Below are 14,465 nucleotides of genomic sequence, written 5' to 3'. Positions count from 1 at the left end.
TTAATAAAAGAAAGTTTAAAGCTTTCATTAGTATTACTTTGGGGTAATAAGGAAAAGGTTGAACAGCGAGGGTTCAGTCTTTTGGGAAATGGGATCTAAGCTGGGCCCACACATCTTTCCCCAACTGAAAAACAAGAACACCGTGACAAATGCCAGTACCTCATGACCATCTATATAGGGAGGACCCTTCGCATGCTCCTTCCGTGTGCGAGATTCCGCAGCAGGCTGTGGTGAGAGGCCTGGAGAGGTGCTGAGCTGGAGGTGAACCTTCATTCAAATGCTGGCTCCTCAGCTTGGGCACAAGAAGGTAAAACCCAGGCCTGCCCTGATCCACATGGTGAGGCAGGGAGTGCTAAGGACCACATGAGTGTGCAGACAGTGCAGGGCTGAAGCCTACGGGCAGAGAGGCTTCCAGCTGGGAGAGTAAGGCAGGTGCCCCCAGTCACGCGCTCGCACCTGCAGTTATTCAAGAGACACTAGGAATGTTGGCTAGGAGCACAGCAGTCATCTGGGGGAGGAGGGACAATGAAATGTGAAAAAGCAAGTAGGCAGTAGAGCATGATGAGCTTTAAGTGCTGGGCCAGGAAACAAGGTATGTTCCTGAAGAGAGTGGGTCACCTTTGATGGTTTGGGGGTATGGGAAGATTGGGTAAGAAGGTTTAGAAATCAGCCTAATTAAATGAAAAGAGCACAACCTTGGGTGCCAAGAAATCTGGCTCCAAGCTCAGCTCCACGTGTGTATGTCCCTGAGCTGCAGGGGTCACCCAGGAGAGTAAGCCCAGGCCACCCCAGGAAGCACAGAAATAGTAATGGGCGACTGTCCACTATTTTTAATACTCCACAAATCCTACATCTGCCTCAGTCAGGTGACAAAGGCTCACCACGCTGTTGTTTTTCTGATAACTAAGAGATTTACCTACCCAGGAAAGGGTACTGGATTCCTCATGCTGGCCAAAAGCTCCAATGGGCAGTTAATAATAATAAATAATGGAAACAGGACATCTTCATAAATGCAGTATTTCAGTAAGCAAAATCTTCCAAAACATGGGATTCCCTGTGGTTGGTGGAGGGGTGGAATGATTACGGAGCCTCAGCTCTGAGGGGACTTGGACCCAGCCAGTGGGCTCAGCCCATTAGGAACTGTAAGGAGATGAGACAGATGGCAGCTCAAAGTGGGTCGGATGATGGGCCTAATCCCAGACATCCTGATTCTATGACTGGCCTTCTGGGGTGACCAGGAAGGACTGGGGTGAGGAGAGATGGAAACAAAGACATCCAGGCCCTGAATTAAGAAAAAGCTAACAGCATTTTTGCCCATACTCACAAGTACTTTTGTGACCATGTGGGGATACAACAAGATGAATGCAACCTAGAAGAGAGCTTTCACCCTTGAAGACATTATGCAAGTGACACATTATGCCAGATACAAAATGGGAAATATTGTGCGATTCCACTTATATGAGGTATGGAGAATTATCAAATTCACAGAGACAGAAAGTAGAATAGGGGTTACTAGGGGCTGTAGGGAGGAGGAAATGGGGAGTTATTGTTTAATGGGTGTAGGGTTTCAGTTTGGGATGATGAAAAAGTTCTGGAGATGGACAGTGGTGATGGTTGCACAACAAAGTGAATGTACTTAACGCTACTAGCAAACAGAATCCAACAGCACATTAAAAGGATCATACACCATGATCAAGTGGGGTTTATCCCAGGGATGCAAGGATTCTTCAATATACGCAAATCAATCAATGTGATACACCATATTAACAAATTGAAGGAGAAAAACCATATGATCATCTCAATAGATGCAGAGAAAGCTTTCGACAAAATTCAACACCCATTTATGATAAAAGCCCTGCAGAAAGTAGGCATAGAGGGAACTTTCCTCAACATAATAAAGGCCATATATGACAAACCCACAGCCAACATTGTCCTCAATGGTGAAAAACTGAAACCATTTCCACTAAGATCAGGAACAAGACAAGGTTGCCCACTCTCACCACTATTATTCAACATAGTTTTGGAAGTGTTAGCCACAGCAATCAGAGAAGACAAAGAAATAAAAGGAATCCAAATCGGAAAAGAAGAAGTAAAGCTGTCACTATTTGCAGATGACATGATACTATACATAGAGAATCCTAAAGATGCTACCAGAAAACTCCTAGAGCTAATCAATGAATTTGGTAAAGTAGCAGGATACAAAATAAATGCACAGAAATCTCTTGCATTTCTATACACTAATGACGAAAAATCTGAAAGTGAAATTAAGAAAACACTCCCATTTACCATTGCAACAAAAAGAATAAAATATCTAGGAATAAACCTACCTAAGGAGACAAAAGACCTGTATGCAGAAAATTATAAGACACTGATGAAAGAAATTAAAGATGATACAAATAGAAGGAGAGATATACCATGTTCCTGGATTGGAAGAATCAACATTGTGAAAATGACTCTACTACCCAAAGCAATCTACAGATTCAATGCAATCCCTATCAAACTACCACTGGCATTTTTCACAGAACTAGAACAAAAAATTTCACAATTTGTATGGAAACACAAAAGACCCCGAATAGCCAAAGCAATCTTGAGAACGAAAAATGGAGCTGGGGGAATCAGGCTCCCTGACTTCAGACTCTATTACAAAGCTTCAGTAATCAAGACAGTTTGGTACTGGCACAAAAACAGAAATATAGATCAATGGAACAGGATAGAAAGCCCGGAGATAAACCCACACACATATGGTCATCTTATCTTTGATAAAGGTGGCAAGAATATACAGTGGAGAAAAGACAGCCTCTTCAATAAGTGGTGCTGGGAAAATTGGACAGGTACATGTAAAAGTATGAAATTAGAACACTCCCTGACACCATGCACAAAAATAAACTCAAAATGGATTAAAGACCTAAGTGTAAGGGCAGACACTATCAAACTCTTAGAGGAAAACATAGGCAGAACACTCTATGACATACATCACAGCAAGATTCTTTTTGACCCAGCTCCCAGAGAAATGGAAATAAGAACACAAATAAACAAATGGGACCTAATGAAACTTAAAAGCTTTTGCACAGCAAAGGAAACCATAAACAAGACCAAAAGACAACCCTCAGAATGGGAGAAAATATTTGCAAATGAAGCAACTGACAAAGGATTAATCTCCAAGATTTACAAGCAGCTCATGCAGCTCAATAACAAAAAAACCAACAACCCAATCCAAAAATGGGCAGAAGACCTAAATAGATATTTCTCCAAAGAAGATATACAGATGGCCTACAGACACATGAAAGAATGCTCAACATCATTAATCATTAGAGAAATGCAAATCAAAACTACAATGAGATATCATCTCACACCGGTCAGAATGGCCATCATCAAAAAATCTACAAACAATAAATGCTGGAGAGGGTGTGGAGGAAAGGGAACACTCTTGCACTGCTGGTGGGAATGCAAATTGATACAGCCACTATGGAGAACAGTATGGAGGTTCCTGAAAAAACTACAAATAGAACTACCATACGACCCAGCAATCCCAATACTGGGCATATACCCTGAGAAAACCATAGGTCAAAAAGAGTCATGTACCAAAATGTTCATTGCAGCTCTATTTACAATAGCCAGGACATGGAAGCAACCTAAATGTCCATCGACAGATGAATGGATAAAGAAGATGTGGCACATATATACAATGGAATATTACTCAGCCATAAAAAGAAATGAAATGGAGGTATTTGTAATGAGGTGGATGGAGTTAGAGTCTGTCATACAGAGTGAAGTGAGTCAGAAAGAGAAAAACAAATACAGTATGCTAACACATATATACGGAATCTAAGGGAAAAAAAAAAAAAAAGGCCATGAAGAACCTAGTGGCAAGACGGGAATAAAGACACAGACCTACTAGAGAATGGACTTGAGGATATGGGGAGGGGGTGGGGTGAGATGTGACAGGGTAAGAGAGTGTCATGGACATATATACACTACCAAATGTAAAATAGATAACTAGTGGGAAGCAGCCGCATAGCACAGGGAGATCAGCTCGGTGCTTTGTGACCACCTAGAGGGGTGGGATGGGGAGGGTGGGAGGGAGGGAGATGCAAGAGGGAAGAGAAATGGGAACATATTGTATATGTATAACTGATTCACTTTGTTATAAAGCAGAATTTAACACACCATTGTAAGGCAATTATACTTCAATAAAGATGTTTAAAAAAAAAACAAAAACAAAACTGTTAAAATGGTAAAGTTTATGTTATGTATATTTTACCACAATGAAAAAAAAGAAATTCTGGAGTTGTAAAGTACAATAACAAATGAAAAATTAACTAGAGGGACTAAATAGTAAACTCAGGAAGGCAGAAGAAAGAATCTGTGAACTTGAAGATAGAGCAATAGAAAGTATCCAACATGAAGAACAGAAAGAAGAAAGAATGAAAAATGAACAGAGCCTCAGAGATCCATACAACAACATTAGGTATAACAATTGATGTGTAATGGGAATGCCAGAAGGAGAGTAGACATAGGGACAGGAAATATCAAATCATGGCTGAAACCTTCCAAATATGATGGAAAACAACCTGCAGATCCAAGAAGCTCAATAGATCCCAAGAAGGATAAATACAAAAAGATCTATACCTAGACACTTCATAGCCAACCTGTTAAAAGACAAAGTCTTGAAAAAAGCTAGAGAAAAACAACTCATCATATATAGAGGAACAACAAAACAAATAATAAATGACAAATAACAGCAATGGAAGCCAGAAGGCAGTGGGCTGATATATTCAAAGTGCTACAAGAATTTAAACAAACAACTGTCAACCAAAAATCCTATATCCAGCAAAACAAAGATGAAATAAAGATATCCCCCACCACCACCAAAAAAGGGGAAGAATTCACTGATAGAAAATTTGCTTTATAAGAATTAAAGGCAACCATTCAGATGATTCCAGATGGTAATTTGAATCTACACAAAGATATGGAGAGGCACTTGAAAAGGTAAATATATGAGTAAATATAAAAGACTGTGTGTGTGTGTGTGTTCTCTTTTAACTTTGTAAAAGAAATAAAATTACATAAAACAATAATTATATTGCTATATTTCAGGGGTCTATAGCATATATAAATGTGATATGATAATTAGATAAAGGGGAAGAAAAATTAAGCTATATCAAAAACAAATTTCTATATTTTACCAGAAGTTAGTCTTTATCTCAAATAGATTGTAATGTAATCCCTAGAACAGCCACTAAGAAAGTAACTTAAAAATATATAGTAAATGCAAATGATATATCTAATAGGGGCTTAATATGCAGAATATATAAAGAACTTCTACAATTCAACAACAGAAAAACCCAAATAACTTGATTTTAAAATGGGCATACAACTTGAATAGACATTTCTCTTAAGATTATACACAAATGGCCAAAAAGCACATGAAAAGATGCTCAGCATCACTAATCTTTAGAGAAATGCAAATCAATCACAATGAGATATCACCCCACATCCATCACGATGGCTTCTATCAAAAAACCAGAAAATAGTGTTGGCAAAGATGTAGAGAAATTAGAACCCTTTGCACTGTTGGTGAAATTGTAAAATGGTGCAACCACTATGGAAAACAGTATGGCAATTCCTCAAAAAAATTAAAAATAGAATTGCTGTATGACCCAACAATCCGAATTCTAGATATATATCCAAAAGAATTGAAAGCAGAGAACATTATGCTTTGTGAAATAAGCCAGTCACAAAAAAAGACAAATACTGTATGATTCCATTTATATGAGATATCTAAAGTAGTCAAGGGATTTCCCTGGTAGTCCAGCGGGTAAGACTCTGCCCTTCCAATGTAGGGGGCACGGGCCCAATCCCTGGTCGGGGAACTAAGATCCTGCATGCCGCATGGTGTGGCCAAAATTTTTTTTAAATAAAAAATGAAGTAGTTAAAATTCATGAAAAAGAATGTACAATGGTGGTTACCAGGGGCTGAGGGAGAGGAAAATGGGGAGTTATTGCTTAATGGGTATAGAGTTTCAGTTTTTACAAAATGAGTAAGTTCTGGAGATCTGTTGCACAACAATGGGAATATACTTAACATTACTGAACTGTACACTTTAAAATGGTTAAGATAGTAAATTTTAAGTATTTTACCACAATTTTTAAAAAAGAATAAATACATGGTAAATACAAGAACAATGGAATTAAAATGGCATACTGCTTAACACAAAAGAAGGCAATAAAGGAGGAACAAACGGACAAAAAACTTATCAGTAACTACACTAAGTTTGAAAGGACTAAACACTCCAATCAAAAGGCAGACACTCTCAGACTAGATACAGAAAACTCAACTCTATGCTGTCTACAAGGAACACACTTTAGATTCAAAGACAAAGTATAGAAAACCATATACCATATAAACAGTAACCATAGGAGAGCTGGAGTGGCTACATTAACATTGGAGAAAATATACATTAAGATAAATATCACCAGAGACAAAGAGGAAAAATTATAATGATTTAAGCATCAATTTGTCAGGAGCTACAACAATTATAAATGTATACACACCTAAAAACAGAGCCCCAAAATACATAAGGGAAAAATTAACAGAAGTTAATAAAAGAATAGTAGGACTTCCCGGGTGGCGCAGTGGTTAAGAATCCGCCTGCCAATGCAGGGGACACGGGTTCGATCCCTGGTCCAGGAAGATCCCACCTACCACGGAGCAACTAAGCCCATGTGCCACAACTACTGAGCCTGCACTCCAAAGCCCGTGAGCCACAACTATTGAGCCCATGTACTGCAACTACTGAAGCCCGCATGCCTAGAGACCGTGCTCTACAACAAGAGAAGCCACTGCAGTGAGAAGCCTGTGCACTGCAACGAAGAGTAGCCCCTGCTCGCCGCAACTAGAGAAAGCCCGTGCGCAGCAACAAAGACCCAATGCAGCCAGAAAAAAAGAAGAATAAATAGACAATTCAACAGTAACAGGCCCTTGGATCAATAACTTCCATCCTAAGAAACTGGGGGGAAAAAAAGAACAAACTGAACCCAAAGCGAGCAGAATTAATGAAAAAATAAAGACTAGAGTGGTAACTGGTGAGATAGAAAACAAAAAATAGAGAAAAATTAATAAAACCAAAGGTCAGTGCTTTGAAAAGGTCTTTTTTAATTGACAAACAAGATGAAAGAGAGAAGACAAAATTTCCAAAATCAGAAATGAAAGAGGAGACCCTACTAGTGACCTTGTACTGAAATTAAAAGCATTATAAAGGAATTTTATAAGCCACTCTATGTCAACAAATTAGACAACTTAAATAAAATGTCCTGGAAAGACACAAATTTACCAAAACTGACTTGAGAGGAAACAGAAAATCTGAATAGACCTTTAACACATTAAAAAAAAAAAATTAGTAATTAAAAACCTCACAAAGAAAAGCCCAGTCCTGGAAGATTTCACTGCTGAATTTGCTATCAAATATTTAAAGAAGAAATACCAATCTTTCACAAACTTTTTCAGAGAACAGAAGAGAACATTTTCCAATTCATTCTAGAGGCCAGTATTATCCTGATACCAAAGCCAACAAAGACATCAAAAGAAAGGAAAACTATAGACCAATATCTCTCATTAAGAGAGAAAAATCCTTAGCAAATACTAGCAAATTGAACATATTTGCTAGTATATTTAAAAAAAATTATACACCATAGCCAGGTGAGATTTGTCCCAGGACTGCAAAATGCGTTTAACATCCAAATGAACTAATGTAATACACCGTATTAATAGAATAAAGGACAAAAACCACATGATCATCTCAATAGATGCAGAAAAAGCATTTCGTGAAATCCAACAGCCATTCCAGATAAAAATTTTCTACAAACTATGAAGAGAAAGGAATTTCCTCAACCTGACAAAGGGCTTATATGAAAAACCTCAACTAATGTCATACTTAACGGTGAAAGACTGAATGTTTTTCCTCTTAAGATCAGGAATAAGGCAAGAATATTAACCCTTGCCACTTCTACTCAGCATTGTATAAGAGGTTCTAGCCAGTGCAATAGGCTAAATAAATAAAAATTAAAGGCTTATATATTGGAAAGAAAGGATTAAAACTGTCTTTATTCACAGATGAAATGATCCTGTGGGAGGAATCCATTTTTTAAAACTAGAACCACCGAAAAAATCAACTGCATTTCTATATACTAGCAAGGAACAATCCAAAAATGAAATTAAGGAAAAACATTTAATTGACAATATCATCAAAAACAATAAAATACTTAGGAATAAATTTGACAAAAGAACTGCAAGATTTGTACACTGAAAATTATAAAACACTGCTGAGAGAAACTGAATATAAATAAATGAGGAGATATTCCATGTTCATGGATTGGAAGACAACATTGTTAAGATGGCAATTCTCCTTAAATTGATCTATAGATTCAATGTAATCCCTATCAAAATCCCAGCAGGCATTGTTATAGAAATTAACAAATTTATCCCAAAATGTACATGGAAATTCAATGGACCCAGAATAGCCAAAATGATTTTGATAAAAATTTGGAGGACTTAAACTATCCAATTACAAAACTTTCACTGGTGTAAAAACAGGCAAATAGAATGGAACAAAATTAAGAGGCTGGAAATAAATCCTCACATTTATGGTCAGTTGATTTTCTACAAAGGCGTTAAGGCAGTTCAACAAGGGGAAAAATAGTCTTTCCGACAAATGATACTGGGACAATTGGATATGCACATGCAAAATTATATTTTTAGACCCTCACATCATATGCAAAAATTAACTCAAAATGGATTATAAACCTAAATGTAAGAGTTAAAACTGTAAAACTTCGGAGGAAAACAGGAGAAAAATCTTTATGACCTTGGGTCATGTGAAGATTTTTTAGATCTGACACCAAAAACAATCCATAAAAGAAAAAAAAACTGATAAATTAGAACATCAAAATTTTAAATGTTTGTGATTCAAAAGACAACATTAAGAAAATGAGGGGCTTCCCTGGTGGCGCAGTGGTTGAGAATCTGCCTGCTAATGCAGGAGACACGGGTTCGAGCCCTGGTCTGGGAAGATCCCACATGCCGCGGAGCAACCAGGCCCGTGAGCCACAACTACTGAGCCTGCGCATCTGGAGCCTGTGCTCCGCAACAAGAGAGGCCGCGATAATGAGAGGCCGGCGCGCCACGATGAAGAGTGGCCCCCGCTTGCCACAACTAGAGAAAGCCCTCGCACAGAAATGAAGACCCAACACAGCCATAAATAAATAAATTTAAAAATAAAAATAAAAAAATAAAGGCAGAAAAAATTTAAAAAAAAAAAAGAAAATGAAAAGGCTCACTATAGACTGGGAGAAAATATTTGCAAATCATTTTCTGATAAGGAATCTGTATTTAGAATATATAAAGAATTCTTATGATGTAATAAGACAAGCAACTCAATTAAAAATGAGCCAAAGGGGCTTCCCTGGTGGCGCAGCAGTTGAGAGTCTGCCTGCCAATGCAGGGGACATGGGTTCGAGCCCTGGTCTGGGAAGATCCCACATGCTGCGGAGCAACTAGGCCCGTGAGCCACAACTACTGAGGCTGCGCGTCTGGAGCCTGTGCTCCGCAACAAGAGAGGCCACGACAGTGAGAGGCCCGCGCACCGCGATGAAGAGTAGCCCCCGCTCGCCGCAACTAGAGAAAGCCCTTGCACGGAAAACGAAGACCCAACACAGCCATAAAAAATAAATTAATTAATTAAAAAAAAAAATGAGCCAAAGATCTGAAAAGACGTTTCACCAAAGAAGGCAGATACATGAATGGCTAATAAACACATGAAAAGCTGTTCCACATCACTAGTCATTAAGGAAATAGAAATTAAAGCCACAATGAGAGCCCACTGCTCATAATCACAATATAGACAATAAGGAGTGAGGCCGTGGAGCAACTGGAACTCCCACATTGCTGGTGGGAGTGTAAAGTGGTGCAGCCACTGTGGAAAACATTTTGGCCGTTTCTCAAAAGCTTAAACATAAACTTACCATATGACCCAGCAATTCAGAAACTAACACAACATTGTAAAGCGACTATACCCCAATGAAAAAAAAAGAAATTCCACACCTAGGTATCCAGCCAAGAGAAATGAAAACATGTTCCACAAAGACTTGTGATTGTTTATATCAGCTTTATACACAATGGCCAAAATCTGGAAACAATCCAAATGGTCATCAGTAGGCAAAGAGATAGATAAAATATGGTGTATCCATACACTGGGTGCCAGTCAGCAACAAAAAGAAACAAATTAACCACATATGCTCTGCTGGCTGAACCTTAAGCTCAGTGAAAGAAGCCGCACACAAAGACTACATATTGTACAATATGATCCTATTTAAATGAAACATCCAGAAAAGACAAATCTATAGCTACAGAAAGCAGATCAGTCATTGCCCTGGGGCGGGGATGGGATTGAGGAGTGACTGCAAACCAGCACAGTTATTTGCTGGGGTGATGAAATGTTCTAAAAATGGAGTGTGCTGATGGTAGCACAGCTCTACAAACTTACTAAAAATCCTGTAATTGTACATTTACAGTGAGTGAATTTTATGCTAAGTAAATTACACCTCAATATCAAAGCTGCAAAAAACTGTAACCAGCAAGGAGTAGGAGTGCACTAACCTTACCACCAACACCCAACAGTCTGCCCTCCTGCCTCTGCTCCACAGAGCAAACCCCTCCTCCGACACCCACGGTTCTCTGTACGGAGACCCTCGCAGACTCCCCAGGGAGTGGTTTATATTCAGCTCACAGCATCGCCTGTGCAATGACTGTCTTCCTGTCTACCCTCCCACAGGACTCAGATCCTCCTCCAGATCCAGAGCTGTGTCCACTAGCTCTTCCCTCCCAGTTCCTTGAGAAAGTCTTGTTGAGAGAAAAGCCAGGACCCCTGGTGATCTCTCATGTAGGAATAAAGTTTAAACTTCTATTCAGCAGCTAAACACAGAGACTGACCCTGGTACCTTTCTAAGTTAATCGAGTTACAAAATGATCTTTTTAGGATCATTTTGCTTCTATGACCCATTTTATTACTACTTTTCCTCCAAATCTATTCTGGTCTACCACCCTCTGATCTCACCCAACCAAGCCCTGCCTGTGTCTGAGAAGGCCTTGCTGGGACCCGGCAGGGGCCCAGCAGGATGACACCAGGGGTGAGGGCTCCAGTCACCTGCAAGCAACCTTGGCCGTCACAAAACCTGGTACTCACACGCACGTTTCACAATAACCAGGCAGAGTCCTGCACTTCGTTTCTGTGACCTGAAGTCCCAGCAGAGCCCTAGCTGATGCTCTTCCCTACAAGCCACAGCCCTGCTCCAGGCCCAGGCTGGATTGATTTACTCAGCACCCGACAGGCATGTAAACAATATTACATCACAGGTACTCCTGCTGGTCCAGACGCTGGCTGAGTGGTGGGGAGACCCTAAGAGGGAAATTCGAGCTCGGCCGTCCGTCAGGGAGCTCCGCCTGGCGTCACAGCCAGCAGCGAGGGGACTTCACACCTAACCCTGGTCACAAGCGCACAGGCTCAACTAACCACCAGCAGGGCCTACCCGGGGCAGAGCAGATGCAAACACTGCCCGGGTCGCCGACCCCTGCGAGCGGCGCTGCCTGGAGGGAAGGTGCCTGCCTTCCCACAGGGTCTCCCAGCCCCAGGAGCTGGACTGATTTGGCCCTGGGTTCTGCAGACACTACCTCCACCGCCTGATACACGCGCATACAAAAGTCAACCACCCAAACCACGTCTAGGCACGCACAAAAGCGCAATTATGGGAGGCAGAAACCTCTCAACTCCAGCCTTGCGTCTGAAACTCCACCCTAAAATATCTGCATGTTAAACGACCAAGGACAGTTAAGCCTTCAAAGGGAGAAGATCAAAGTGCTGTCATCTTTTAATTTAATCCTTTTGTTGCATCAATGGTCTTAAGAGGATGAGAGACATCAGAATAAAAATGGAAACAAACTATATCTTTGTGGCTGTTGTGTTTTAGGCTTTTTTTTTCTCAATTTGGGCCACAAAATAGGTCAGCTCCATTACTGATCAGCCTTCCCACAAATATTTAAAACAAATTGAATTGCACACCCAATACCCATCACAATTACACCAGGCACAATAACTAAATTAGCAATTCAACAAAATAATTGGAAATGCGATTCTCTCTATCCCACCAGTCTCCCTCGAGGGTTTAGCCGATCTATGGGGGGAAACTCAGCTTTCCTAATTCTGCAGCTAATTAGAGACACACTTGTAAATGAAGTTGTTTGTCTTAAAGTTGAAATTCTCTTCTGGGGGTGGGGGAGAGGGAAGGAGAGAGGAGGAGAGTCCCTCCAGTCCGGAGCAAGTAGATACACAGGTATCAAGAGCGCACGCCTGGGTTCTCAGGAGCAGCCCTGTCTGCAGTTAATAAAGCGTCACTGTTTCGCCGTCACTTATCTGGTAATGAACGACTTCGTAACAGCCGGCCTGGCCGACGGCCTCGCTGAGAGAGGCGTGCCTTTTAAAGGCCCTCGAGACGGGTCGGGGGGGAGCTGCGAGGCACTGCTATTTAGGGACCCACAGGGCGACAGGAGGGTCAGTGCCGAGCCCAGGCGGCATCAGCGCGGCCAGTTCCCGTGTGGACCTCCCCGTTGGGACCCGAGGAACCAAAGGCTCATCCTCCCAGGAAGCGAAGGAGAGGCTCCCGTGCCAAGCGAAACCCCCCCCCCCCCCGCCGTGGACGGCACCTGCGGGGCCACGTGGCCCGCCAGTCAGACGGTGACAGTCTGCCTCGGCCCACTTGCTCGGGCCACTCCTGGAGAAGCAATCTTAAGGTTTCAATTAAGCTGTCCTTGGCCTCTTTTTGCTCCTTCAGAAAGGCACATCTCGGTTTAATTACATAACTGAGAACTAGGCCTTGCGTTCGTCCCCTTACCCTCCTCCACGAAGACCAGGATGTGAGCTTAACACGCAGACTCTCTGCAGGGCTCCCCTCGCCTCCCCTCGCCTCCCCTCGCCTCAGGCCGGCGCACACCTGGGCCCGCGCTCCCGCCGCGAACAAAGGCCTGACCTTAGCAGCGAGGTCAGCAGATGAAAAGCCTCCGCTGCCGAGACCCTCCCGGAACATCACAGCGCCCAGGTCGGGGGCGAGGCGGCGCGGAGGCTGCGCGAACGCCGATAAGTGAATTCAAAAGCACCTGCTCCTACGGCTTATCTCCCCCAACAATATGAACTCGGAGTTATCACATGTAAAGTGTTCCGCATTAGCCTTACGTTTAGCTCTTGAAACCAAGTGCAGTGCGCTACAACTTTAAAGGACACAAGAGTCAAACTGGAAAATAATTTTATGGCCTCAGGGAGTCCGTTCCCGGCCTCAACCCTCAGGAGGAGAGCGGGGCCGGGTTCGCTCCCAGGCTCCCCTCGGCCACGCTGGGCACCGAGGCGGGAAACCCCTCGCTTCCTGCCCCCTCGTGAGCCCCAGGTCACACTCTCGGCCGCCGCCCGAGCCTGGAGCAGGGCCCCTGACCCGGCTGGGCCCCTCGGCCTCGGGACAGCTGCAGCTCTCGCCGCCCCACCTGTTCGCACTTACCCGGCTCCAGCTCTGGCGTTTGCTGGGACTTGTGAAAGGCTGGGAAGTACCCGCGTCGACCTCATCTAGCCAATCCGGTGGCCACCAGCCACGCTGGGCTCAAAAGCCACACGTGGCTGGTGACTACTGACTGCCTGGGCTCCCATCATCCCCGGAAGTGCTACTGGACACCTGTGGTCTAGGCCCTCTGGACGCGCCTGGGGTTAGAAGAGGCTCCCCAGGAGGGGAAGAGGGGAAGGCAGCGGGCCACGAGGGCGCAAGAAGCCCTAGAGCCCGGAGTCGCCCTCGCCGTGGAGGAGCGGGAGCCACGGAGCAGCGGCCTAGGTGCGGGGCGCTCAGCGTCAGCCCCACCTGCGTACTAACGCCCCGGCCCATCCCGGGGTCTGGCTCTTGGAAGCCCACGAGCACCAGGGCTGCTGCCCTCCTGCCCGGGCCGAGCTCTCGCCCTGTAGAACAGGAGCCCTGGGAGAGTGATGCTGAGCCTGAAAAACGGCCAGAGCCTGGGCTGCCAGGACTGCCGCCAGGATTAACAGAGGCAACTCCAGCGCAGGTAATGGGTCTGATCAGACCGAAGTTAGAGGATTCAGGACTCACGCGACTGAAGAGGGGAACAGAGCCCCACTAGAGACCAGGTCACCTGCCCAAACAACCCTGTGCTCTGTAAACCTCCCCCAGCGCCTGGCACACAGCAGGAGGTCAACACAAACCTGAATGAATGGATGGGAAAAACATTCCTGCATCGGTGCTAGACCCAAGCTGCCTTTCCATAGGAACAGCTGCTTTAGGACGGGGAGGTCCTCAGGAACCAGCGTGGCTGACCCTCCCAGTACTGAGGAGGACCTCTGAGGCCCAGAGGTCAAAAGACTTCC

Source organism: Eschrichtius robustus, chromosome 20 (genome assembly GCF_028021215.1).
Source record: "Eschrichtius robustus isolate mEscRob2 chromosome 20, mEscRob2.pri, whole genome shotgun sequence".
In the NCBI taxonomy this organism is placed as follows: Eukaryota; Metazoa; Chordata; class Mammalia; order Artiodactyla; family Eschrichtiidae; genus Eschrichtius; species Eschrichtius robustus.
The sequence above is the reverse complement of the archived record's forward strand: the minus strand, read 5'-3'. Positions refer to the sequence as shown.